We start from the raw sequence: 26967 nt of genomic DNA, 5'->3' as shown, positions 1-26967 counted from the left end.
GACGATTGTAACACCGCATCACTGTGGAATGAGAAAGCTATTGTGTGCCTTCTGAAAGCATGGACCTTTGGAATAAAATTAATCACACGGCCATCCAGCCGTGCGGAGGAGCACCGTCTGTTCAATTACAGGGGCCGAGATGGGAACTTAGCCCGACCGAATGGCAGCAGCAACTCTCAACTACTACAGGAAAATATCCCAGTGCACGAGTGAAAAACTAAACAGCTCATAATGATGCCTGGCGCGACGAGCCTACCATGGGCAAACAACTATTTTCTCTAAAGGACTACAAAGCCCAGCATGCATAGAAACATGTGACGTACTAACGCTGACTAATTAAATGCGTGCATCAGAGAAACATCAGAAACGCCAGACTAGAGTAACAAGCCCCTGATGAGAGGCGGATGGCCTCGAAACGCGTAGGGCTGACGATTGTAACACCACATCACTGTGGAATGAGAAAGCTATTGTGTGCCTTCTGAAAGCATGGACCTTTGGAATAAAATTAATCACACGGCCATCCAGCCGTGCGGAGGAGCACCGTCTGTTCAATTACAGGGGCCGAGATGGGAACTTAGCCCGACCGAATGGCAGCAGCAACTCTCAACTACTACAGGAAAATATCCCAGTGCACGAGTGAAAAACTAAACAGCTCATAATGATGCCTGGCGCGACGAGCCTACCATGGGCAAACAACTATTTTCTCTAAAGGACTACAAAGCCCAGCATGCACAGAAACATGTGACGTACTAACGCTGACTAATTAAATGTGTGCATCAGAGAAACATCAGAAACGCCAGACTAGAGTAACAAGCCCCTGATGAGAGGCGGATGGCCTCGAAACGCGTAGGGCTGACGATTGTAACACCGCATCACTGTGGAATGAGAAAGCTATTGTGTGCCTTCTGAAAGCATGGACCTTTGGAATAAAATTAATCACACGGCCATCCAGCCGTGCGGAGGAGCACCGTCTGTTCAATTACAGGGGCCGAGATGGGAACTTAGCCCGACCGAATGGCAGCAGCAACTCTCAACTACTACAGGAAAATATCCCAGTGCACGAGTGAAAAACTAAACAGCTCATAATGATGCCTGGCGCGACGAGCCTACCATGGGCAAACAACTATTTTCTCTAAAGGACTACAAAGCCCAGCATGCATAGAAACATGTGACGTACTAACGCTGACTAATTAAATGCGTGCATCAGAGAAACATCAGAAACGCCAGACTAGAGTAACAAGCCCCTGATGAGAGGCGGATGGCCTCGAAACGCGTAGGGCTGACGATCGTAACACCGCATCACTGAGGAGTGAGAAAGCTGTTGTGTGCCTTCTGAAAGCATGGACCTTTGGTATAAAATTAATCACACGGCCATCCAGCCGTGCAGAGGAGCACCGTCTGTTCAATTACAGGGGCCGAGATGGGAACTTAGCCCGACCGAATGGCAGCAGCAACTCTCAACTACTACAGGAAAATATCCCAGTGCACGAGTGAAAAACTAAACAGCTCATAATGATGCCTGGCGCGACGAGCCCACCATGGGCAAACAACTATTTTCTCTAAAGGACTACAAAGCCCAGCATGCATAGAAACATGTGACGTACTAACGCTGACTAATTAAATATGTGCATCAGAGAAACATCAGAAACGCCAGACTAGAGTAACAAGCCCCTGATGAGAGGCGAATGGCCTCGAAACGCATAGGGCTGACAATCGTAACACCGCATCACTGAGGAATGAGAAAGCTGTTGTGTGCCTTCTGAAAGCATGGACCTTTGGAATAAAATTAATCACACGGCCATCCAGCCGTGCAGAGGAGCACCGTCTGTTCAATTACAGGGGCCGAGATGGGAACTTAGCCCGACCGAATGGCAGCAGCAACTCTCAACTACTACAGGAAAATATCCCAGTGCACGAGTGAAAAACTAAACAGCTCATAATGATGCCTGGCGCGACGAGCCCACCATGGGCAAACAACTATTTTCTCTAAAGGACTACAAAGCCCAGCATGCATAGAAACATGTGACGTACTAACGCTGACTAATTAAATGCGTGCATCAGAGAAACATCAGAAACGGTAGACTAGAGTAACAAGCCCCTGATGAGAGGCGGATGGCCTCGAAACGCGTAGGGCTGACGATCGTAACACCGCATCACTGAGGAATGAGAAAGCTGTTGTGTGCCTTCTGAAAGCATGGACCTTTGGAATAAAATTAATCACACGGCCATCCAGCCGTGCAGAGGAGCACCGTCTGTTCAATTACACGGGCCGAGATAGGAACTTAGCCCGACCGAATGGCAGCAGCAACTCTCAACTACTACAGGAAAATATCCCAGTGCACGAGTGAAAAACTAAACAGCTCATAATGATGCCTGGCGCGACGAGCCCACCATGGGCAAACAACTATTTTCTCTAAAGGACTACAAAGCCCAGCATGCATAGAAACATGTGACGTACTAACGCTGACTAATTAAATGCGTGCATCAGAGAAACATCAGAAACGCCAGACTAGAGTAACAAGCCCCTGATGAGAGGCGGATGGCCTCGAAACGCGTAGGGCTGACGATCGTAACACCGCATCACTGAGAAATGAGAAAGCTGTTGTGTGCCTTCTGAAAGCATGGACCTTTGGAATAAAAAAAAAAATATATATATATATATATATATATATATTTCACACAAGTTGCCCCGAAGAGGATAGCACTACCCAGGATCCCTCCATTATCACAGGTAAGTTCCAACAACACATCCTCTAAGTGTTGCCGACGACTTTCAGGCAAGGAACGCCCTTCATCTTGGCGGGATGTGAGGAAATGACTGCATACTACATATATATATATTGCTGTAGCAAAAGTTTCTTCACTAAAGAAGGACGCCGCACACCACTTCAGTTTGCGCTTAGTTACTTTATTCCCCTGTAGGTTTTCCCCACCTACGGGTTTCGGACTGTTATCAGTCCCTGGTCACGGTTTACAAAACCGTGGTGTGGTGTGGTGTGCGGCGTCCTTCTTTAGTGAAGAAACTTTTGCTACAGCAATTTTCAGCAAGGCTATCCCGATCCTCGCCGCCAGCTCCGGCCGAAGGCCGCTACCCCCGCTTGGGACATTTGCTCGTATTGATATATATATATATATATATAGAGAGAGAGAGAGAGAGAGAGAGAGATGTGTGTGTGTATATATATCAAACACACAAAATTTTGCCCCCTCGAAAACGCCACAACACAGGAAGGTGAATATAAAGGTTTAATGGCAAGGGCTACAGCTGGAGATTCAGAAACACCACTCTGTTATCCTGAAGCCGTCATCTTAGAGCCGACGCGTTTCGTGCTTCTCGCACTTCGTCAATGGGCTGAAATGACGTGCAAGCACCAAGCAGAGAAAAGGCACCTGTTGATTTCGAAGACCCGCCCCAGTGGGCGTAAGCAGCGCTGCTGCCCGACGGTCTTTGTAGTGCTAGTAGGGTTTTCCTCAAGTGAGTCCGCTTGGTGTAGCACAAATGAAAAGTCAATAAAACCCCAGTGGGTGAGTGAATTGTTCCATGTTTCCCAAGTTGTATCTTATGACCCTTGCATCCGCACCTCCTGTACTCGTACTCTGCGCCGGTTGGCGATTGAGACTAAACCACTAGCATGCGGCGGGGCGCTTTCCCGGCTGGACTGGCCGGTAATCATCAAACACACAAAAGTTTGTCCCCTCGAAAACGCCACAACACAGGAAGGTGAATATAAAGGTTTAATGGCAAGGGCTACAGCTGGAGATTCAGAAACACCACTCTGTTATCCTGAGGGGACAAACTTTTGTGTGTTTGATGATTACCGGCCAGTCCAGCCGGGAAAGCGCCCCGCTGCATGCTAGTGGTTTAGTCTCAATCGCCAACCGGCGCAGAGTACGAGTACAGGAGGTGCGGATGCAAGGGTCATAAGATACAACTTGGGAAACATGGAACAATTCACTCACCCACTGGGGTTTTATTGACTTTTCATTTGTGCTACACCAAGCGGACTCACTTGAGGAAAACCCTACTAGCACTACAAAGACCGTCGGGCAGCAGCGCTGCTTACACCCACTGGGGCGGGTCTTCGAAATCAACAGGTGCCTTTTCTCTGCTTGGTGCTTGCACGTCATTTCAGCCCATTGACGAAGTGCGAGAAGCACGAAACGCGTCGGCTCTAAGATGACGGCTTCAGGATAACAGAGTGGTGTTTCTGAATCTCCAGCTGTAGCCCTTGCCATTAAACCTTTATATTCACCTTCCTGTGTTGTGGCGTTTTCGAGGGGACAAACTTTTGTGTGTTTGATATATATATATATATATATATATATATATATTCACAAGAAACGCGCGCCTGCCTGAGACGCAGTACAGAGGGCCCCACTACATCAAGTGACCCAGAGCAAGTCTGGCACCACGCTGCCTGCAGCGTTTCTTGTGAATCGAGATATCGATCGCTCCGGTGACCGCCAGGATCCACAGAACACCATTGGGGAGACTGAGGTATTTTACCTCATTGGGAGCCCAGTCTGCATTGACTGCCCCTGCCCAGCGGATTGCCTGTGTTATTTTGGCAGTAGCGGTTCGAGGGGACCAAGGGGAACGGCCGTGGACTTTCTCCTGTTCTGCGACTACGCTCCGATCACCGCCTACCTGTCAGCCAGCACGAACCCATCGTTTGCCTCACTCCCCCATGCCACCTCCCCAGTCTGGCCGCCACAGTGCATTCTGGGACATGTTGTTCTCCAATTGATTACGAACTATCAAGGGTGTGTCGACTACATAAGTGGGAGGAGCGCCAGGTGCTGGGAGGTATTTCACACAGGAAGGAGCTATTTGGTGGAGGACATGCCACAGTGTTGGGCGCTGAAGAAGGCTGATGAGCCGAAATGCATTCGCCGCCACTGAGAACTTGTGAATAAAGCAAGCTGTTTGACCTGAAGTTCCCTTTGGCCTCTGTGTTCTTCTTTCGAGGGAACTTTTCTGTTATATATTCTGCGCCTGCCTGAGACGCAGTACAGAGGGCCCCGCTACATCAAGTGACCCGGAGCAAGTCTGGCACCACGCTGCCTGCAGCGTTTCTTGTGAATCGAGAGGTCGATAGCTCCGGTGACCCCCAGGATCCACAGAACACCATTGGGGAGACTGGGGTATTTTACCTCATTGGGAGCCCAGTCCGCATTGACTGCCCCTGCCCAGCGGATTGCCTGTGTTATTTTGGCAGTAGCGGTTCGAGGGGACCAAGGGGAACGGCCGTGGACTTTCTCCTGTTCTGCGACTACGCTCTGATCACCGCCTACCTGTCAGCCAGCACAAACCCATCTTTTGCCTCACTCCCCCATGCCACCTCCCCAGTCTGGCTGCCACAGTGCATTCTGGGACATGTTCTCCAATTGATTACGAACTATCAAGGGTGTGTCGACTACATTAGGGGGAGGAGCGCCAGGTGCTGGGAGGTATTTCACGCAGGAAGGAGCCATTTGGTGGAGGACATGCCACAGTGTTGGGCACTGAAGAAGGCTGATGAGCCGAAATGCATTCGCTGCCACTGAGAACTTGTGAATAAAGCGAGCTGTTTGACCTGAAGTCCCCTTTGGCCTCTGTGTTCTTCTTTCGAGGGAACTTTTCTGTTATATATTCTGCACCTGCCTGAGACGCAGAACAGGGGGCCCCGCTACATCAAGTGACCCGGAGCAAGTCTGGCACCACGCTGCCTGCAGCGTTTCTTGTGAATCGCGATATCGATCGCTCCGGTGACCGCCAGGATCCATAGAACACCATTGGGGAGACTGAGGTATTTTACCTTATTGGGAGCCCAGTCCGCATTGACTGCCCCTGCCCAGCGGATTGCCTGTGTTATTTTGGCAGTAGCGGTTCGAGGGGAGCAAGGGTAACGGCCGTGGACTTTCTCCTGTTCTGCGGCTGCGCTCCGATCACCGCCTACCTGTCAGCCAGCACGTACCTATCGTTTGCCTCACTCCCCCATGCCGCCTCCCCAGTCTGGCCGCCACAGTGCATTCTGGGACATGTTGTTCTCCAATTGATTACGAACTATCAAGGGTGTGTCGACTACATTAGGGGGAGGAGCGCCAGGTGCTGGGAGGTATTTCACGCAGGAAGGAGCCATTTGGTGGAGGACATGCCACAGTGTTGGGCACTGAAGAAGGCTGATGAGCCGAAATGCATTCGCCGCCACTGAGAACTTGTGAATAAAGCAAGCTTTTTGACCTGAAGCCCCCTTTGGCCTCTGTGTTCTCCTTTCGAGGGAACTTTTCTGTTATATATTCTGCACCTGCCTGAGACGCAGTACAGAGGGCCCCGCTACATCAAGTGACCCGGAGCAAGTCTGGCACCATGCTGCCTGCAGCGTTTCTTGTGAATCGAGATATCGATAGCTCCGATGACCGCCAGGATCCACAGAACACCATTGGGGAGACTGAGGTATTTTACCCCATTGGGAACCCAGTCCGCATTGACTGCCCCTGCCCAGCGGATTGCCTGTGTTATTTTGGCAGTAGCGGTTCGAGAGGACCAAGGGGAACGGCCGTGGACTTTCTTCTGTTCTGCGACTACGCACCGATCACCGTCTACCTGTCAGCCAGCACAAACCCATCGTTTGCCTCACTCCCCCATGCCACCTCCCCAGTCTGGCCGCCACAGTGCATTCTGGCACATGTTGTTCTCCAATTGATTACGAACTATCAAGGGTGTGTCGACTACATTAGGGGGAGGAGAGTCAGGTGCTGGGAGGTATTTCACGCAGGAAGGAGCCATTTGGTGGAGGACATGCCACAGTGTTGGGCGCTGAAGAAGGCTGATGAGCCGAAATGCATTCGCCGCCACTGAGAACTTGTGAATAAAGCGAGCTGTTTGACCTGAAGTCCCCTTTGGCCTCTATGTTCTTCTTTCGAGGGAACTTTTCTGATATATATATATATATATGATATATATATATATATATATATATATATATATATATATATATATATATATATATATATATATATATATATATATATATGAATCTATTCCTGACTCTCCACACTTTCCAGCGGGCAAATGCTTGAAGAGAGTTATACGTACTCTAAATTGTCCTGGAAAAGTAGGTCTTTTTTATATTCAGCTTGTCAGACGCGTTTCGGATATCACAGTATCCTTGATCACTTGCGGAAACGCAGTCCGCTTACTGTTTTTATATCAATTTTTTTAATGTGTTTCTTTTCTAGTGGTTCTCTTGTGTCTTGTGATAGATAGACATAGAAATATACTGATATACTATGAGCACGTTCGTTGTTTATCATAGTGTTATTTGCAGCTTATAAACAAAACCAATCGGATTACGAATACAGCGTGGAGTGTTATAACATTTTTTTATCTGCATGAATGCAGGGACACATTTGCATTTAAGTGCGAATTTATCATCCTGGTTGCCCCGGACTGTGTTTTAGATTGAAGAGAAATATAACTATATTCATCATTTGATCATTCACAAAATTGCATACACTTAATCATGTTAATAAATACATATAAAATTAGTCTTCATAAATATTAAATATTAAAATTCACAATAAATGCTAAAATGTATACCTGAATAAATTCATATAACGTATTAGTCCCTATGTTCATATGTAAACAAACCACTCCTTCTAAAAAATGTCCCAATAAGTAAACAATTAAATGGCCAGCATTTTAAAATTGATTTGTGTGCCTGAAAGTGCAAAAGTATTAAATAGTGCAAATATAAGTGCAAATGTGCGGGTAATATTCTTAAAACTAAGTGTATATAAAAAACAGAAAAAGGGGAGTTTATTTCATCAGCTGAGGAAACAGATATACTGAGTTTAAAGCTGTATTGCACTTGATGGGAACTCTAAAGGAAATTATGGAGATCTTCTGTATTATTCAGCCCTTTGGGATGTTTACTGTCAAGTTCTAAGATGATTTTGGTCTCCAGTTGTCTCAGTGCCCTTTCTCGAATACTCCTCTTGGGTGATCGGGGATAGCTGCAATGACAAAGTACTGGAGGCCTTTTAAATCATTTACATGCACTGCTTTAAAGTGCCTGGCTACTGGGTACGCTGTGTCAATGTTGACTATGGCTCGAAGATGTTGTAGAATTCTGACATGCACCTTTAACTTGGTGCTGCCTACATACCTTAGGCCACAGGTACATGTCAGAACGTACACATCATACTCGGTTTTACAGTTGTAGTTGCCTTGGATCTTAAGTTCAGTAGGGCTAAAGGGAGTCATGTATTTGGTGGTGGTAATTCAAAATTTGCATGCACTACATGACGAGCACTTGTAGAAACCCTGTCCAGGTTGCAACCATGTGGTTTTCTTACTTAGGGTTTCTGGACTCTTTTTTACAATTTGGGTTCTCATGGAGATGCCTCTTCTAAATTTGATGGTGGGGCTGTCAGGTAAATCAGAGGCTAGTACTGTATCCGTTAGGACTATTGGCCAATTGTGATTAATTATAGATCTTATTTGGCGTTCCTTCTTGTTAAAGGTAAGGTGAGTCTTGGTGTATTGGTTTCATCAGTTTGCTCGGCAGTGGTGTGAGTACGCTGCAGAAGCGAGTCCATAGATCTTATAGCAACCTTGGACATTGCCTGGTTGAGGGTAGATGTGATGTAGCCTGATAGCCTCTCTGTCTGAACCTTTGGAGTGCTTTCCTTGTACATACCTCCTGCTGGTCTGTGACGCTGCATATTTTCTTAATTCTTAGCAGTTCACCATACGGTATGCTTTGCACTAGATGTTGCGGATGGGCGCTCAATGCATGAAGCGTCGAGTTCCTAGCTGTTTCTTTTCTATGGAAGGTAGTGTTAATCTTTCCCCCCTCAATGTATATTTTAACATCCAGGAAGTCAACCTCTGTGTCACTTGTATGTGAGGTCAATCTTAAACTTACAGTATTGTCATTGATGTTCCTGACAAATGTAGTTGCACACTCACTATATATATAAATATATATATTTGGAATGCTATAAACATAACAAAATGCTGCTGATAATGATCCATTGGTGTTTATACAATAACCTGTTTTTGTTTGATGGCAGGATTTACAGGCAGTTACAGGGTGTGGCGATGGGGGCATACTTCTCCCCCAGCTACGCATGTTTACATGTGGGCTGGTGGGAGGAGCATGTCCTCAGGGGGGAGCATGGAGCCTTATGTGAAAATCATATTGTGGAACTATGGAGGTTCATTGATGATATTTTCATCATCTGGAAAGGAACAGAGGGAGAAGCAGAACATTTGTAGAAACCATCAATGCAAATAACCTCAATTTGAAGTTCACACGCCAGTTTAATGCCACCTCCATTAGCTTCCTAGATATTGTGGTAACTATAAAGGCTGGCAATATAGAAACAAGCATGTTCCAAAAACCGACGGCAGGTAATTTGTTGCTCCATGACAGTAGCTTCCACCCTCACCACACCATATCAAGTCTACCATATGGTGAATTCTTAAGAATCAGGAGGACTTGCAGTACTGAGACAGCCTGTACAGAAGCTCAAGCTAAAGCCAAGGAAAGACTGCTAGAGCGAGGCTATGCAGAGAAAAAATTGGAAATGGCCTTACGCAAAGCTAATCAAATAGACAGAGCAACTCTCCTGCAAAAGAAAGTTAAGCCAATCGCGAGTAGTCTGAGAGAGGGACCTAACCAAGGTGAGGAAAATCAAGAAAGTAACACGACCAGAACCTGCAGGTTTATAACCACCTTCAGTAGACAGTCCCAGGCAATTAAAAACATTGTCAGCAAGGAATGGCCCATAGTCATGACAGACACAGTACTCAACGAACTATACTACTGCAAACCCAATTTCACATTCCGAAAAGCTCACACCATGAGGTCAGACCTAGTTAAAACCAGCCCAGAAACACATAGAGACTGGCTACCCGCCAGGAACGGCTTCTTTAAATGCAGCTCATGCCGTGCCTGCAAATTTGGCATTAATACCGCATCCTACACTAGTGCATTTTCAGATATCCCTATTAACATCAAGGGGCACTACACGTGCAAGACTGAATTTGCCGTGTACGTGTTGAAATGCACATGTGGGTTGGCATATGTAGGCAGCACGAAGCTACCGGCACAGGCCAGAATATTGCAACACTTGTGAGCCACGGTCAATTCTGACCCGACATACCCAGTAGCAAGACATGTGAAACCAGAACACGGTAATAACATCAATGTTTTGCAGTATTTTGTGATAGACAGTGTCCCTATGAGCAAAAGAGGAGGTGATAGAGAGAAACGACTCCGCCGCCTAGAGAGTAGATATATAGTGGAGCTAGAAACCAAAAGCCCCCGTGGTCTCAACATTTGTGAAGACCTGCACCACTTTCTATGACAGGGCATAACCACTATTACACTACTAGAGAAGAATCTTTAACACCTCAGAGATTAATCCATTGAGCGAAGGGTGCAACCATGGAGCAAATTTAATAATCATTTTAGCCATCAGGATATATATTTTTTAACCTAATCAATTTATTTAATCTATTTAATATATTCAAATACCTTTTATATATTAAGTGGTTTTAAGTCTATTTATTGGGTTTATTGTATACAGATGTATATGTATGAAGGTCGTTGAGTAAGGGATCTTGATCAAATAAACCCTATGGATCTAAAATGTGGATAACCTAAGGAACGTAATATCATTGTTTTTGAAATAGTCACCCTATGCTGTATATTGCTGATGATCACTGTATATTGAAAATGTCTAATGTTGGAATTGTAGAATGTAAGTAGAGTCTACATAAGGTATTCGTACCGACAACTAAAAAACAGATCTACTGATAAACAAATCTAACCATGACCCTACCCAGTTTTATGAACAAACTATTCAGAGAATCACTTTTACTCCCGGCCGGGAGTCACTCAAGCACGTAAAGCACTTTAAATATGCACTAGATGTTTTGTTTTTTGCACATACATTTTGCTGGCCATCCAAATAAACATAGAGATGTAATAGACAAATGCGGCATGTTTAATAGTAAACCGTTGCATTTGTTTACATCATGTAAAGCGTATTTACACAGAGAGACAATCGGTTTCGTTATTTTAAAACACAGAAATGTATGTATTTGAAACATTTTTTTAAAAATAATGTACATATTTTAATGACGTGTTTTAGTTAGAAACCGAAATGTATTGTATAGTGGTTTTTAGACAACTCTCGGAAATAGAGTTTGTCTTTGTATAAAAATGAATTTCCACTTTATACATATGTATACGTAAAGTATGTTTACTATATTCATGCAATGATAATGGCCAGCAATTGGTTGTAATGCAATTCAAAACCAGGGGGGGTGTGAGCACAGCGTTACCAGCGAGCAAGGCGACCGGGATCGCTGAAACGCGTTTGGTAGTGGACACAGTATAGCACTATAAAAAATATGAAAAAATAAAATTACCAGCGGCTGCTGCAGTAATCAAGAGTCCGTCTCTCTCGTCTTCTTTTAGCGCGGCGATCACTGCGCAGAGAGTGGAAACTGGATATATATATATATATATATATATATATATATATATATATATATATATATATATATATATATATATATATATATATATATATATATATATATTACCTAATGGCGGTCGCCAGTAGGTAGTTATAGTTAGGACCTAGTTTCCATAGGAAATCCACAACATTCTATTTGGAATAACTTTGGTGCCGGTGGACAAATCTTTGCGAATTTCTCCAAGAAAATGGCCTGCTCCGCTCCGCTCCTTCCCTGAAAGATTGGGGGTGATTCGGGAAGCAGGGGCCGAGAAAAAAGGGGGGTCCCAAAACGTGTTTTCCCCATGCAATTTTCCATAGGACCTTTAGCCAGGGCTACAGCCTGAACGACTGAACGGAATTACACCAAATTTGGCAAAAAGGTAGAGTTTGTTTCGCAGATCATGCTTTTTGTTAAATGGTGTAAATCCGTTCAGTAGTTCCTGAGAAAATCATAAGTAAAATCATTAATATATCCATAGGAGCTTACCGTACGGTAAGCGTACGGTGAAGAGTACCATTACGAGCACGAGGTGCATGCTCATTGGCTGTCAACTGTCTGTCAACACTCCAAATCAGGAAGTGTTGCCAGCCATCTTGTGCCTCGGTAGAACTGAGGCACAAGAAAGCAGTGAAACAAAGGTGGAAAACACGCAAAGGTGGCAGGGTAGAAACACCCTGACCCCTAGGCCTGTCCCCAAGGCCAAAATCTTTTTTTTGTTTTTAAATCGCGGAGTACCCGTAGGTATGCGGCTGCTGTGAACAAAAAACAAAAAATCTGGTCTGGTTTTTTTTTAATTAGCCCCCGGGGGACGAAATCCCGGGGGTATTATGGAAAATGTGGGGAGGTCCACTCTCCCCACACTGCCCCAGAGACCGCCATCCCCCGGGGTAAAGTAATTATGCTTGCGGGGGCACACACCCCCGCGCAGCCCCAGGGACCGCCACCCCCCGGGGCTTCGTTTAAAAAAAAAATCCTGTGTGGGGGGCTCTTTGACCCCCACTCGCCCCAGGGACCGCCACCTCCCCGGGGCTGTAATATTGAATATAGGATGGTCCATGATGACCCCCCAGCCCCGGGGACCACCACCCCTGGAGCTTTTCAATGTTGGGAGGGGGGCCGCGCAGCCCCCTCCTGGAGCCTTGTGGTGGCCCTGGGGACCGCCACCTCCTCAGGGCTGGCTCCTGCAGTGTCCCGGGGTGTCTACCCCCGGGACACTGCTGTTTGCTATGGTAGGGCTGGAGCCTCGCGGCTCCTGCCCTACCATAGCAAACTGCTTTTCGTCAGAGAGAGCAGCATGTTAGCTGCTCTCTCTGAAGAAAAGCAATGCCGGTTCCCAAAGGGCGTGGGGAGCCGGCTGGGACCGTGGGGGCATTGGGGCTCCCCCCACGGTGCCAAACGTTGAATTTTAGCCCCGGGGGATGGGGTACCCGGGGATTATAAAAAATGAGTAATAGATGCTAAAAAAAATGTTACGATAGATTTACCGTACGCGTACCATGCTTCTACGTACGATGTACGGTGCATAGTCTGTAAGTCTTCGCGTAAGCGTACCTAAGCTAGAAAAAGTAACATATTTTTAGATATTTCTGAAGTGTATGTGTTTACATGTTGGGTGGCTCTAAAAAGAGCCCTTGTGTTTATTGGGAGATTTTAGTACCTAGTCAAGTAAGTACCGATGCAGAGTCTAAAGTTCATGAGGAAGACTCTGTTCCCTTCATCTGTAAAATGTACACCATCCCTCCTATACATGCCTTGCATATTGAAACGCAAATTGTTGTTGTAAATGGACCCCATTCTATAGTCTCGGAGAAACGCAGAAACAGATTTATTCACATGTTTCCTAGCTTTCTCAATTTGTGGACAAAATTGATTGGACCAGTTCCATTTCTGCCTTTGACATATATTAGAATAGACAAAGGCAGTTTGGGGGAAAAGTGACATCAGTTCTGTAAAGGTGTCCTTCATAAACATTTCCAGTCCTATTCCAGTCAAAGTGCCTAGGTCATTGCCACCACAGTGCACAATTATTAGGTTAGGGTGTTGTAGATGCATAAAGGATTTCACCAATGGCATCAATTGGTGCCACTTTAACCCTCTCTGTCCAATCCATTTAATGTCTACATTTGGTAAACCTAGGTCTTTGTGAACTTATTTCTGTTGTGCGTACCTTTCACTCCAGAAAATATAGCTGTGTCCCACAATCCAGACTGTAAGCATCTTGAAGAGAGGTCTTGATGCACTCAGATGGTCTCTGTAAATGAAAGGGCAGTTTGAAGATTTTTTTTTCTAAAATGGTGGATAACTGGAGTTTTGAAGAAAAGCTATGAAGTGATTGGTTCTTTGAAATGTTACTAGCTTCAAAAGTAGGGTGTAATTTTCTGTTTTTTAAAAGCCTGTCATTTATTGGTTAAGAAAAAGTGATGGAAAAGAACATTACTTAAGATAAGCTGGTATATTGACAAGTCAAGCACACTTGCTGTTTTGATTTGCAACAATGTATGATGAACTTTCACCTGTGTTGTCAGTTAGGTGTTCCCTGAAGTGTTTCTATGGTAACTGTCAGAATGTGGTTGGGAGAAAGGTTGAAAGTTTTGTCGGTTGGAAAGGGATCAAAAGTTCAAGCAATAGAAAAGTGTGTTTCATTTTGATTTAATGTGGGAATAAATGTGATTTGTTATTTATTTGTATATGTGTGTGGATTGAATGTGTAGATTGACAGGAACTGTTTGTTGTTTGCTATAGGACTTCCTGACTCCCTAGGGTTGCTTAGGTAGTTTTACAATGATCACCAATGTCCCAAATTTGTTTTTTATCTTGCTTAGGTTCGTTTACGGGATGACTTCCAGACTTTGCACCGTACGTCGTACGTACGTGCATGGTACGCGCACGGTAAATCTACCGTAAAAAAAAATAGCCTCTATTACTAATTTTTTATAATCCCCGGGGACCCCATCACCCGGGGCTTAAGGTATATGTTTGCGGGGTGGCTCTGTACCCCCCGCAGCCTCGGAGACCGCCACCCCCGGGGCTTCGTTTAAAAAAAAATTAAAAAATCATGTGTCGTGGGGCTCTTTGCCCCCCACTTGCCCCGGGACCGCAACCTCCCCGGGGTTGTAATATTGAATATAAGGGTCAGTGAAGGACTCGAGGCTCCCTCCCTACCATAGCAAACTGCTTTTCATCAGAGAGAGCAGCATGTTAACTGCTCTCTCTGACGAAAAGCAATGCCAGTTCCCCAAGGATGTGGAGAGCCGGCTGGGACCGTGGGGGCATTGGGGCTCCCCCCACGGTCCCCAACATTGAATTTTAGCCCCAGGGGATGGGGTCCCTGGGGATTATAGACGCTATTTTTTGTTTTACGATAGATTTAGCGTACGCATACCATGCTCGTACGTACGACGTACTGTGCAAAGTCTGTAAGTCGTTCTGTGAGCGTACCTCAGCAAGAAAAACTCAATAAAAAATATATTTTACAAATATCTATCAAGTTTATGTGTTTATGTGTTGGTTGTTCTAATTGTACCTTTTGTATTAATTGGTACTTAGATGTAAGTACTTATGCATAGTCTAAACTTGTTGAGCAACAGTGTTTTATAGAGTGCTGAACATTTGACCTCTGTTGACAGTTAACTTTTGCATGATCTGCTGGGGGTAGAGTGGAAAGGTATATCAGTTGGAAATGTTTGAAATGTTGAACCAATGGAAATGTGTCTTTGGTTTTGAATTATTGTGTGAAGGAATTGGATTTGTTATTAATGTGTATATATATGTGTAAATTGAGAGGGAAAATGTGCCATTTGTTTGGCTCTGCTGCACACACTGAAGCAGAGAGATTCTGTGTAAGGCTATCTGCTGTGTGAGTGGTATTCTTCTTAATCTTCCAATCAGTTTGAAAGGTGAGTTGATTACTTGTAAGGGACTGTATGTGTTGCATTTTATTTTTAGTAAGAGTAATGTGTTTATTCCTGTAAAGTTTGTAGAACCGTATTCTGAGTTTCTCTGCATTTGGATAACTATTGTGATAAAATCATTTGGTAAGTTAATGTGTTTAGTTAGTCACCTTTGTGCAATAAAGTGCAGTACTAAAAAATGTAGAATGTGTGCAGTCACTTTTTTAGTTGTAGAATATTTAATAGTGGTGCTTCTGTAGAATTAGGTTTTGTGTTCTAAATCTACAATTTTGTAGTCAGTATACATAGACTGCTGCATACACTCTTGGGCAGATTTACAAGCTTCTTGGGCCTCTTTCTTTTTCTATTGTGTTTCATTTTTGGATGTAATTTTGGCCCAAAAAAATGGTGCAAATTGGAAATGTATTTGCAAAATGAGTCAGGATTGTCTACTGAAATGTAGTGGTCATATACATGGAATGTGTTTAGTCACTAAAATGTTTTAGTGTGGTAAATGTGTTTTGGTGAAATGTATGGTTTAATATTTTTTGTCTAGAATCACACTGAGCGTGTGTGAAAATTAAAGATTTACACTTGTACCTTTTTCTATAATCTCCGCTGTCTCTCACACAGTCTATCTCTCTCTGCTTATAGTGTTCCCTCTGTTCTGATATTTTCCTTTATTTCCTCATTTTAATTTGTCTTTCTTCACAGTGCCACTTCTTCTCATACTCCCTCCTGTCATTTTAGTCCCCCTCTGTCCTTATTGTCTCCTTCTGTCTCCTAATAGTCCCCTTTCTTTTTATAGTCTCTGCTCTGACCTCTTAATCCTCCCTCACTCATCATATCTCTCTCTTAATAATTTTCCAGTCAGTATACATAGACTGCTGCATACATTGTTGGACAGATTTACAAGCCCCTTGGACCTCTTTCTTCTTCTATTGTGTTTCATTTTTTGATGTAATGTTGGCAAAAAAATAAAGGGGCAAATTGGAAATGTATTTGCAAAATGAGTCAGGAGTGTCTACTGAAATGTAGTGGTCATATATATGGAATGTGTTTAGTTACTAAAATGTTTTAGTGTGGTAAATGTGTTTTGGTGAAATGGATGGTTTTAATTAATTTGTCTAGAATTATTCTGAGCATCTGTATAAATTAAGGAATTATACTTGTACCATTTTCCATAATCTCCGCAGTCTTTCCTGATAGTCTACCTCTCTCTGCTTATACTGTCTCCTCTCTTGTGATAGTTTCCCTCTTTCTTTATTTTCACTTGTATTTCCTTATAGTGCTGCTTGTTGTCATAGTCCCTTCTGTACTCTTAGGGGGTCATTAGGATGGTGGGCGGACTTAGTCCGCCCACCATCCTCACGGTAGTTGGGACTGCCCGCCATAAGGGTGGGGGCCCCGTGGGGGGTATCAGGATGCGCCTGCCACAGTGGTGGGCGCATCCTGCATTTTTAACATTGTGGCGGGCGGTGCTCTCAGGACCGCCCACCACAATGCTAAAAATGCATGTACGCATTTGCATACACAAAGCGGCAGGCACCCCGCGGTGCCTGCTGCTTTGTGTCTGCAAATGCTGGGGGATACCACAGATACCCCTGTGTGCACCCTCAATCACACCATCACTCCGGGGGCCTGCAGGGGGCCCCCACAGTAAAGACCGCATGCCTTTCCGTGGCGCCATCGCTTCTACGGCAAGGCATCTGCAGAGGCCCATTATGATATGGCTGGTGGTGTGTATTAGACACCGCAACCATGTTAAACCCTTTCCACCCCGGTTGCAAGGCGACCGGGGCGGAAAAGCTGTGGACGGTCTTTCCGATCGCTGCGGACCCCCCAGCCATGCTAATATGGCGGGGGGTAATTCTGGGTGGATTGGTGGGTGGATTGCCCCCGGCAGGCTGGCGGTGGGTACCGCCAGCCTGGCGGGGGCAATCCGCCTGCCATCTTAATGGGCCCCGTAGTGTCTCTCTGTCCTCATTGTCTCGTCTGTCTCCTAATAGTCCCACTTCTTTTTATACTCCCTTGTCTAACCTCTTTTTATACTGCCCCCCTGTCTCCTCATACTCGGTGTCTTTCTTCTTATACTCTCCCTTCTCTCCTCATACTGCCATCTTTCTCCTCATACTGCTCATTATCTCTTCATATTTTCCAGTATTTTCATATCCCCTTATACTGCAGTGTCTGCTTACATCCTCTTTTCTATTTATATTTCCTATTGTCTCATAGTCCTCTTTCTCTTGTTGTAAGTCCTTCTATTTTCATACTCTTATGTTTGTTGTCATATGTCCTCTCTTCTTATAAGTAATATAATAGTGTATTTGATATATTTATTTTTCTAAAGTGATATATATTTTTTATAATAGATTCTTTTGATCATCACTGAAAAAAAATCATCATGCCTTCTAAAATAGAAAAGAAGAAAGGACGAAAGAAAGCAGTTTATTTAAAGTGAACTCATCTACAACATTTACCTGAAGAACAATGTGTTAACAAAAAGAAAAAAGTTCTGGTAAGAAAACTAAGACTTTTCTGCGAAGATTGTCAACCAGTAACAGTAGTGTGCGGAAAGTAAAAAATACTGTGACTGTTTCTGCAACTAATAAAAAAGACAAGAACAATGGAAAAACTTGTGAAAAAATATGTATATAGTAAAAGGAGGAAAAAACAATATCAGGAAATAAGGAAGAAGATGTTTTATAATAGAATGTTGATGAATTTGACTAAGTTAATAAAGAATTGTAAGAAGAAAAATGCATTTTATAAGAAGAGGAAATGTATTGAAAATGTAGTTGAGGAAGCTTTTGAATTAAAAAAAAAACTTTTTGTTTTAGTAATCAATAGAATTCGATCACTAGATAAGCCAATCCATTTAATGAAGAGCAAAAGTAAGTGGAGAAGAGTAATTAATAGAAGTAATTTTTCTGAAGTTTTTTAGGGTGAAGGGAAACATAGTTCAAGTTCTGAGCTTTTTTTTTATGAGGAGAGTTATCTTCAGAGTAATGAGTTGTTGCATGCAGTTGACACTACAGGTCGTGCTTATGAGGTTAAAAATGGTTGTCCTATTGAGAAAGAGAAAATTGTTCCTAGAAATGTAGAAGAGGTGTTAGCTGATGAAGTATTAGGGAGAAGGCCTAAAGCTCCAGTGTACCCTTGGAATTGCAGTAGTATTTGTAGTGTACGGCAGGAATCTATTGATTTTTTACGCAATTTCTTATGTCACTATACTAAGAAAAGTGTTAAACAAAAGATTACGATGTTGCAAGGATTAGACCCTTGCAGAGTGAGAGAAAATACTGGTTTGTCTTTCTAAAAAGTATGTAGAAGTGTTTTTCACCATTTCAGGATGTTGGCAGTACATCATACTGAAATGAGGAAATTAGTCAGAATGTTGTATTATGCAAAAAGTCCAGCTCTAATGTTAAAGAAGTTGAACAGTGCTCTTTTGCATGGATCTTTGTCAGATGTAAAGAACGTTTGTGATGAAATTCAGGTTAGTTACTTTGGTGCAGAAGAAGATAGTGCAGAAATTGATACGTTAGTAGTAGGAAATGCAGAAGAGAATGTACAACATTGCAGTACAGAAAAATTTGAGAAAGAAATTACAAAGTTCAAGGTGATTTCAGGTGAAACACCAAATTAATCTTCTATTTGTTGTCGACGTACTCATTATAAAACTCAGACTAGGACTGTAGATCTGTATTTAAAATGTGAAAATTAGACGAGAATAAAATGCCTGCTAGAGCTGGGCATAATAATTTTGGGGCATATTACCAAGCAATAGCGATAATTATCGCTAAGCTTGGTTAGCGGCTATAATTATATCGCCGCGCTTCGCCTATTTTTATCACTTAGGAGTCTTGCTATTCTCCTAAGCGATAAAAATCGGCCGAAATGCATGAATATCGCTGAAAAGTCAGCGATATTCATGCATTACCGAGCTAATGCTCTTAGCCATGTTATCCACCTACCATTGGATAACATGGCTAAGAACTGCTCTGGGCAGGCGTTAGCTTTTGGAGATATTCGCGCTTAGTGCGAATATTTCCAAAAGTTGGTAATAGGAGATAGCGATGTTAGCGACTGTTTCCAGTCGCTAACATCTTGGCACGCCCAATTTGCATGTCATTAGCGATAATTATCGCTGACAGGCAATGTGGGCCCCAAGATAGTCGCTATCTCCTACTAGCTGTCGCTAACTGGTGGTAGCGACAGCTAGGTAATAGGGCGATAACATTATCGCTGCTTTAGCGGGAAAAATTCCCGCTAAAGCGGCGATAAAGGCCCTTGGTAATATGCCCCTTGGAGTTGGTAAATATTCCTTCTGAACTGGTGTATTTAAATACTTGTGAGTCTATTCTTATTCAATGTGTGGATCCTTTTCAGGCTATTGTTCGTATGAAGCCTAAGACAGGGAAATTGCCTCCTTCAGATTTACAGAGAGGATTAAAGGGAAGAGTTGTGTATTTGCCATTTGATTTAAAGAAAAATATTGAAGCAGTTGGTGTAGAAAATGTAGAAGATGAACCTTTAGTTATTCTTGTTAATGGCGTTCCTACTAAGAGTAAGAAAATCTGGCAGGAATTAGTGGATGTTAGGAAAGTCAAAAAGGCAACGTTGTATCTGATAAAAAATAATCAATATTATAAAGATGTGCTTATGAGTGAAGAAGAAATAACTGTAGAAGAAGATAGTGACTTGCCATCTGGACAAATTGAAATAGTGGATGTGTCCAAAACTGAAGAAATCTACGAACATTACTGTGTTCAACCACTGCATTCCAAAGAAGTGATGGGGAGTACTATAGAGTTATTCCAAATGAAAGAAGCAAAGAGAAGTTCTATTAGTGTATGGGGAAAAAGCTTGGGAGCTCGTTGTTTCCCTCATTTGTTTCCTATAGGAAAAGGAGGACGGTATGATGACCGACCTGTGCATATTCCTGCATCTGAATACCGGACATTAAGATTGTATGCAGAAGATCCAAGATTTTGACAATGTATTCCATATTTGTTTCATCTTTTGTTTGAGAGTGATTTGTCTGGACTTTCTTAGGCAGTAAACCATATATTGAAAACAGGTGTACATCTGCAAAATGTTTCAGCAAAGGAATTTATGGATAAAGTACACCAGAAAGATAATGTTTTGGAATCTCAGCTAATTAATCTCATGGCATGTCAGCGTGGTACTAATGAGTACTGATACCGTTGTCATGGAGAACTTAAATGTATGCTAAGGAACTTATGTTATGTTATGTTAGTTCTGCTTGTATAGCGCATGGCTACCCCAGCAATGGGGCGTCCCAGCGCTGCGGACATACCTAAGAACAAAGCAGCACAACAGAGAAGTGAAGTTAAATGGAAGAGAACAGCCAGGTTTTAATTTGTTTGCGGAACAACAAGTGGTTAGAAGTGGCCCTAGCCTCAAGAGGGATCGAGTTCCACAGCTTCGGCGCCAAATACCTAAAAGCACGACCACCAGCTCTGCACCTGCGGATCTTAATCATGCATGACAGGGAAGGCTCAGCCGATCGCAGGGCACGCGTGGGGACATAGAAGGAACAGAGTCCCTGCAGGGTTTGAGGGCCAGTGCCATACAAGATTTTATGGGTTAGACATAGGCTTTTAAACTGGATGCGTTGTTTAACGGGTAACCAATGTAACCGGTGAAGAATGGGCGAGATATGGCATTTTTTTGGCAGTCCAAATAAAATGCGGGCTGCGGCATTCTGAGCTCTCTGCAGCCTGTTTATCACTGTCAGATTAGAACCCAGCATGAGAACATTGCAGTAATCTAGATGGGATAAAACTAAAGCCTGGATTATAATCTGACGGATACAGGGCTCAAAAAAACCGAGGATAAGTTTCAGAGAGCGTAGGCGGCCATAACAGGTGCCTCCCACTCTCTTAGCATGGCTTTCCATAGAGAGTGAGTTGTCCAACATCACACCCAGGTTTTTGGCAACCTCTTTGGGGGCAGGGGGGAGACCCAAGGTTGGAGGCCACCAGTGTTCATCCCATTTTTGAGAGTCCTTACCTACCAGAAGTATCTCCGTCTTAGAAGGATTTAATTGGAGATAGTTCTGTGACAACCAATTCAATATGGCCAAAATATCTTCCTGGAACTTAGCTTGGTCGGCCCCTGTGTTCTTAGAAAAGGTGAAAATGAGTTGTGTGTCATCCGCGTATGACTGTAATTTGATATTACGATCCCGGGCCAGCATGGCCAGGGGGCGGACATACACATTGAACAATGTGGGGCTGAGCGCGGAGCCCTGCGGGACTCCACACTCCAGGGGGTGTGTGCTGGATGAGTACGGCGGGGCATGCACTTGGAAGGAGCGGTCAGATAAAAATGACGCAAACCATTCCAAGGCTCTCTCCCTGACTCCGATCTCCCACAGTCTCGCCAGCAGGATCCTGTGGGAGACCGTGTAGAAGGCCGCACTCAAATCCAGCAGGACCAGGGCCGATGTCACACCCTGGTCCTGCCCCTCCCTCAGATGTTCCGTAACAGCTAGCAGAGCAGACTCCGTGCTATGTTTAGCACGAAATCCGTTCTGAGATTCATCCAGAACTCCATTCGACTCCAAATATGTAGTCAGAATGGAGTTTACATGGACCTCCATCACCTTGGAAAGATAGGGAAGCAAGGAGATGGGTCTATAGCTGTCCGGTCTGGTCGAATCTAATGAAGGTTTTTTTAGAAGGGGGACAACTTTAGCATGTTTCCAAGATGAGGGAATGATAGCCGACTGAAGTGAGTTGTTAATTAACTTCAGTCCTTCCCGCAAAATGGGGTCCTGGAATAGTCTGAAAAATTCCGGCTTGACAGGATCTTCCGGGGAACCTGACTTTATTCTTTTAATCAGGGAGTCCATCTCAGTTTGCTCAATAGGTGGTAAGTATTGTAGTGCGGAAGGTAAGTCACCAGGACCCACAGGATTGGGATTTGCAGTGGGTCCATCTGGCATTAGGGAATTATAGATCCCTTTGACTTTGTTTACGAAGAAACAGGACAACTCTTCACATTGTACATCAGATACAATAGGATTACCAGGACCCTCCGGTGTCTTGGTCAAATCCTTTACTAAGGCAAAGATGGTTTTGGAGCGATTAGTACTGGAGTTGATCAGATCTGTGTAGTATTTGGCTTTTGACAGTTTTATGAGTTTATGGTAGGCTTTAGTAGCTGTTCTAAAAATAATTTTGGCTAGATGGTCATATGATCTCCTCCAAAGACGCTCCAGCTGTTTACATTGTTTTTTCTTTATTGTGAGGGCCTCAGAGTACCATGGGTGAGTTTGGGCCCGTCTGGGCCTAGTGCATTTCATCGGGATGAAATGATCAAGTGATTCCTCTATCCACTCCCTATAGGCTGTATCAGCCTTATCCAGATTGCTCGGCCAAGTGGGGCAGGAAGTATGAAGTCTAGCTTCGAACGCTGTATTATTAAGCTTGTTCCAGGGGCGCCTCCGTAACCAAGGTGGAGGCTTTTCCCTGCATCTAACTGGAATCTGAATTGAGATAAAAACCAGAAAATGATCCGTCCAACTCAGAGGACCGGGAGTGGAAACAGAGGCTTCCTGAATGTTCGTAAACACCGGATCCAATAGATGGCCTGCCTGGTGCGAAGGCCCCTCAACCAACTGGTTGAGCTGGCAGGCCTCCATATCTCCCAGAAACCTCAGTATAGTGGATGATTCCCGACACTCGAGATGGAGTTGAGGTCCCCCAATACACTGAAGTTTGCTGGCTGTAAAGCCAGCGCAGTGATAGTCGCCACCAGCGAATCATGAAAGGCACCTGCTGGTCCGGGAGGGCGATAGATCAGCAGCCCCATAAGGGTAAAAGTGTCAGAGACCCGTACCTTGAATACCGCACTTTCACAATTTATTATATTTGTAGGGTTGAGGGTACAGAAGTAATTGTCTCTAAAGATCACTGCTATACCACCTCCTCTACCTTTAGATCTATTCTGGAAACATATGAGGTACCCCGGGGGAAGCACTAAGGTGGAAATGGCCGTGGTGTCCTCGGTTAAGCATGTTTCTGTCAGGAAAAGGAGGTCAGGGAACTCCTACATGGTTCCTTACTTTAAGCTGTGCTGAATATGCTTGGGATGATTTACTTCAATTTCTTCGAGAGGCAAATCCAAATATAATAATTATTGAATACAAGACACCTGGAGAATTGTGCTCTTTGGATCCAGTTAATGTATGCAGGTATTTCAATCATAGATTTGAAGCTATGATGTCTTTTATCACCAATAAAAAAAATCCTCCTCTTGGAGAGGTTGTAGACTTCTTTTGGAGAAAGGAGTATCAAGCAAGAGGTGCTCCTCACATACACATGCTAATATGGATCAAAGATGCTCCCAAATTTGGAACAGACTCAGATGATACTGTGTTGTCTTTTATTGAAGAATACGCTACATGTGATATACCCAAAAGCACACAGGATAAGGACTTAAGACAGCAAGTCTTATGATTCCAAAGCCATCGTTGTGGGAAATACTGTAGTCGAAAGTAGAAATCTAAGGACAAATTCTACACCAAATGCCGTTTTGGATTTCCACATCCAGTAATATCGAAAGGAAGCGTGAACAGTTTTATGTCATCTTTGCGACATACTATCACAAGAAAGTCTCCTAAAAATACCTACAATTTAAGACAAAATGAAGACTCAAAATACATAAATGACTACAACCCAGTCATTTTGTCCATGTGGAATGTTAACATGGATATTCAATATGTTGCAGACAATTCCATTGCTGTTGCTCGATATGTAACATCGTACATAACAAAATCAGAAAAGACGGAATTGAAGGAAATGTGGGAAGAGATTTCCCACAAGAAGAGTCTAAGTAAGAAATGATATACTTACAGTTTGAAGATGTTATCTCATCGAGAAATTGGAGCGAATGAATGATCGGATCGCTTATCATCTGCAAGTCTATACTCCAAATCTAGAAGAATTATTTGGGTGAGTCTAGGTCTTGCTGCAACCCGAAGTCGAGTACTTAAATCTGTACAAGAATTTGAATACTTAGCTGAAAAGGAGCCAGAAAGTACAGATATTGTGCAAACAAATATGTTGGATACATATTATCCAAACAGACGTCATCATCTTGAGAACATGTGTCTATGAATTGCTGCAAAACTATATTTTTTAACGGAATATTACAGAAAACATCAATAATGGTATATATGCCGTGATTGGTTCTGAAGGATGTCTGGTGAAACAAAGAAAAGGACATTTGATTAATCACCGTAAACTGAGTTGCGAAACACCTGACAGTAGGGAATTTTACTATTTAGCTCTTTTGCAACTTTTCAAGCCATGGCGTTCAGAATTAGAATTTCTTGGAGATTTCGAGAGCTATGAAGATTCTTTCAATGCAACTAAAGATAGTATAGAATGTCCTGTTTTTGCTAATTATCTGAAAATGTTGAACGATGAAATTGAACAAGAAGCTACAATTGCAGCTGAGATTGCTGGAGACAGTTCTGAAGACAGTCAAACTTCTGCTCCGTTAAGTCAGGATCCATTAGGAGAACCAATTATTCAAAAGGAAGCAGCAACTGCTATGGAAGAGGTGGAAACAGCAATGTACCAAGCTCAAGAAGATGTAAGAAACATAGGAAATTTGGAAGAACAACTAAATGTTGAGCAGAAACAAATATATGAGCAAGTGAGAGAACAGATTAACCATGGATTACTTCATGAAAAGAAAGAGTGCTCTTGCTCATCATTTCAACCTATCCGATTGTATGTGAGTGGACAAGCTGGAACAGGAAGAAGTTTTTTAATTAAAGTAATTTCAACTTATTTACACAAAACAACTGACTCGTATTTGTCTTGTGTTGTCACTGCTCCAACTGGGTTGGCGGCACACAATATTAAAGCAACTACTTTACATTGTTTATTAATGCTACCAGTAGAGCATGAAAACAAATTAGAATACCACAAGCTATCTGGAGAAGCTTGTTTTGAAGTTGCAAGAGTCTTGAAGAAAATGAAAGTTCTCATTATTGATGAGGTAAGCATGGTATCAAACTTAATGCTTGCCATTGTGCATTTAAGAATGCAGCAAATTCTTAAAACAGACTATGATGTATTATTTGGAGGAAAACACGTCATAGTTTTTGGAGATCTAATGCAACTTTCTCCTGTGAAAGGACAACCAGTGTTTAAAACACTGGCACATGAAGATACCAGAACGTCTTTGGGGAGCATTGGAAATTGTAATATTTGGTCATATTTTGAGTATAAGGAACTTATTACAAATATGCGTCAGGCAAATGATGCAGATTATGGAAAAATTCTTCAAGATGTAAGAATTGGAAAAGTGACAGAATATGGCTAACAAGCTTTACTGAGACGATTACTTCCCAATTTGTTTCCAAATGAAAATATTGTTCCAGCGAAAATATATATGAAAATTACAAAAAACAAGCCTGTAATTTGCTTAATGCCAACACTGCATGAATGTTCTGTATTCAATGAAGAAATGTTAAAGTTGGAAAATTAAGAAATTATAAAATTGGAAGCTATTGATAAAATAGAGCATGAAGGAATCATTATTATTTTGACTGAAACGTTGAAGAGGAAATTGGATTCTTTAGAGAAGTCGATAAGTAAAACTGCTGGTTTAGAAAAGAATTTGTATGCATGTGTAAACTGTAGGGGAATTTTACGCTGTAATTTGAATGTGGAAAAAGGTTTAGTAAATGGAGCAATGGGTAAAATTGTTGATTTTGTTAATTATGTAAATAGAGATGGGATTGAATTTTTGAAGTTCAAATTTGATGAAATTGCTGAAATACAACAATTTAGTCGTTGTTCATCTCGGTTCTTGCTTGTAAAAGATTTGTATGTACGCAGAAAACAGTTTCCTATTCGGTTGGCATATGCGGTGACCATTCATAAATATCAAGGTTTAAGTGTGGATAGTGCTTTAGTGAATATTGGAAGTACCGTGTTTAAAGAGGGTATTGCATATGTTGCTTTGTCCAGAACTTTATCTGGATTGTACTTGATTGATTTTGATGAGACATAGATTAGAGCAGATTGTGTGAAAGAGTATAATAGGTTAAGAAGAGAATATGCTCCCAATTTAGGTCAATATCCAGTATTTTGAAAAGCGTGTGGTAGGTAGAAAAAGAAGATTTGAGAATATCTGTAGTAAAACTGTAGAGAAAGAAAAAAAACAAGATGAAGTTACGCCTGCAAGCAAAAAGAAAAAGGACAGTGTTGAAGAGAATGTTGGTTGTCGGTTTGAAAATAGTTGTGGTGTCAACTGGTATGCTAATGTAGTAGTTAATGTTGTTTTTTTTCTTGAAAATGTGCAACAGCAAATTGTTGAAATCGGTACGAAAGATTCTGTTCATTGTTGTATTCTGTTTATGAGAAATGTAGTAGTGATAAAAGTAAAATACAAAGTGTTTCTGATATTCGAAATGTTTCGGACATATGTTCTGGTACTACTCAATTTACACAGCATATTCAGCAAGATTGTCAGGAATTTTTAATGTTTATGCTTAGTGTACTG

This window comes from Lissotriton helveticus, chromosome 2_1 (assembly GCF_964261635.1).
Source record: "Lissotriton helveticus chromosome 2_1, aLisHel1.1, whole genome shotgun sequence".
NCBI classification, from domain to species: Eukaryota; Metazoa; Chordata; class Amphibia; order Caudata; family Salamandridae; genus Lissotriton; species Lissotriton helveticus.
This window is presented reverse-complemented; position numbering follows the sequence as displayed.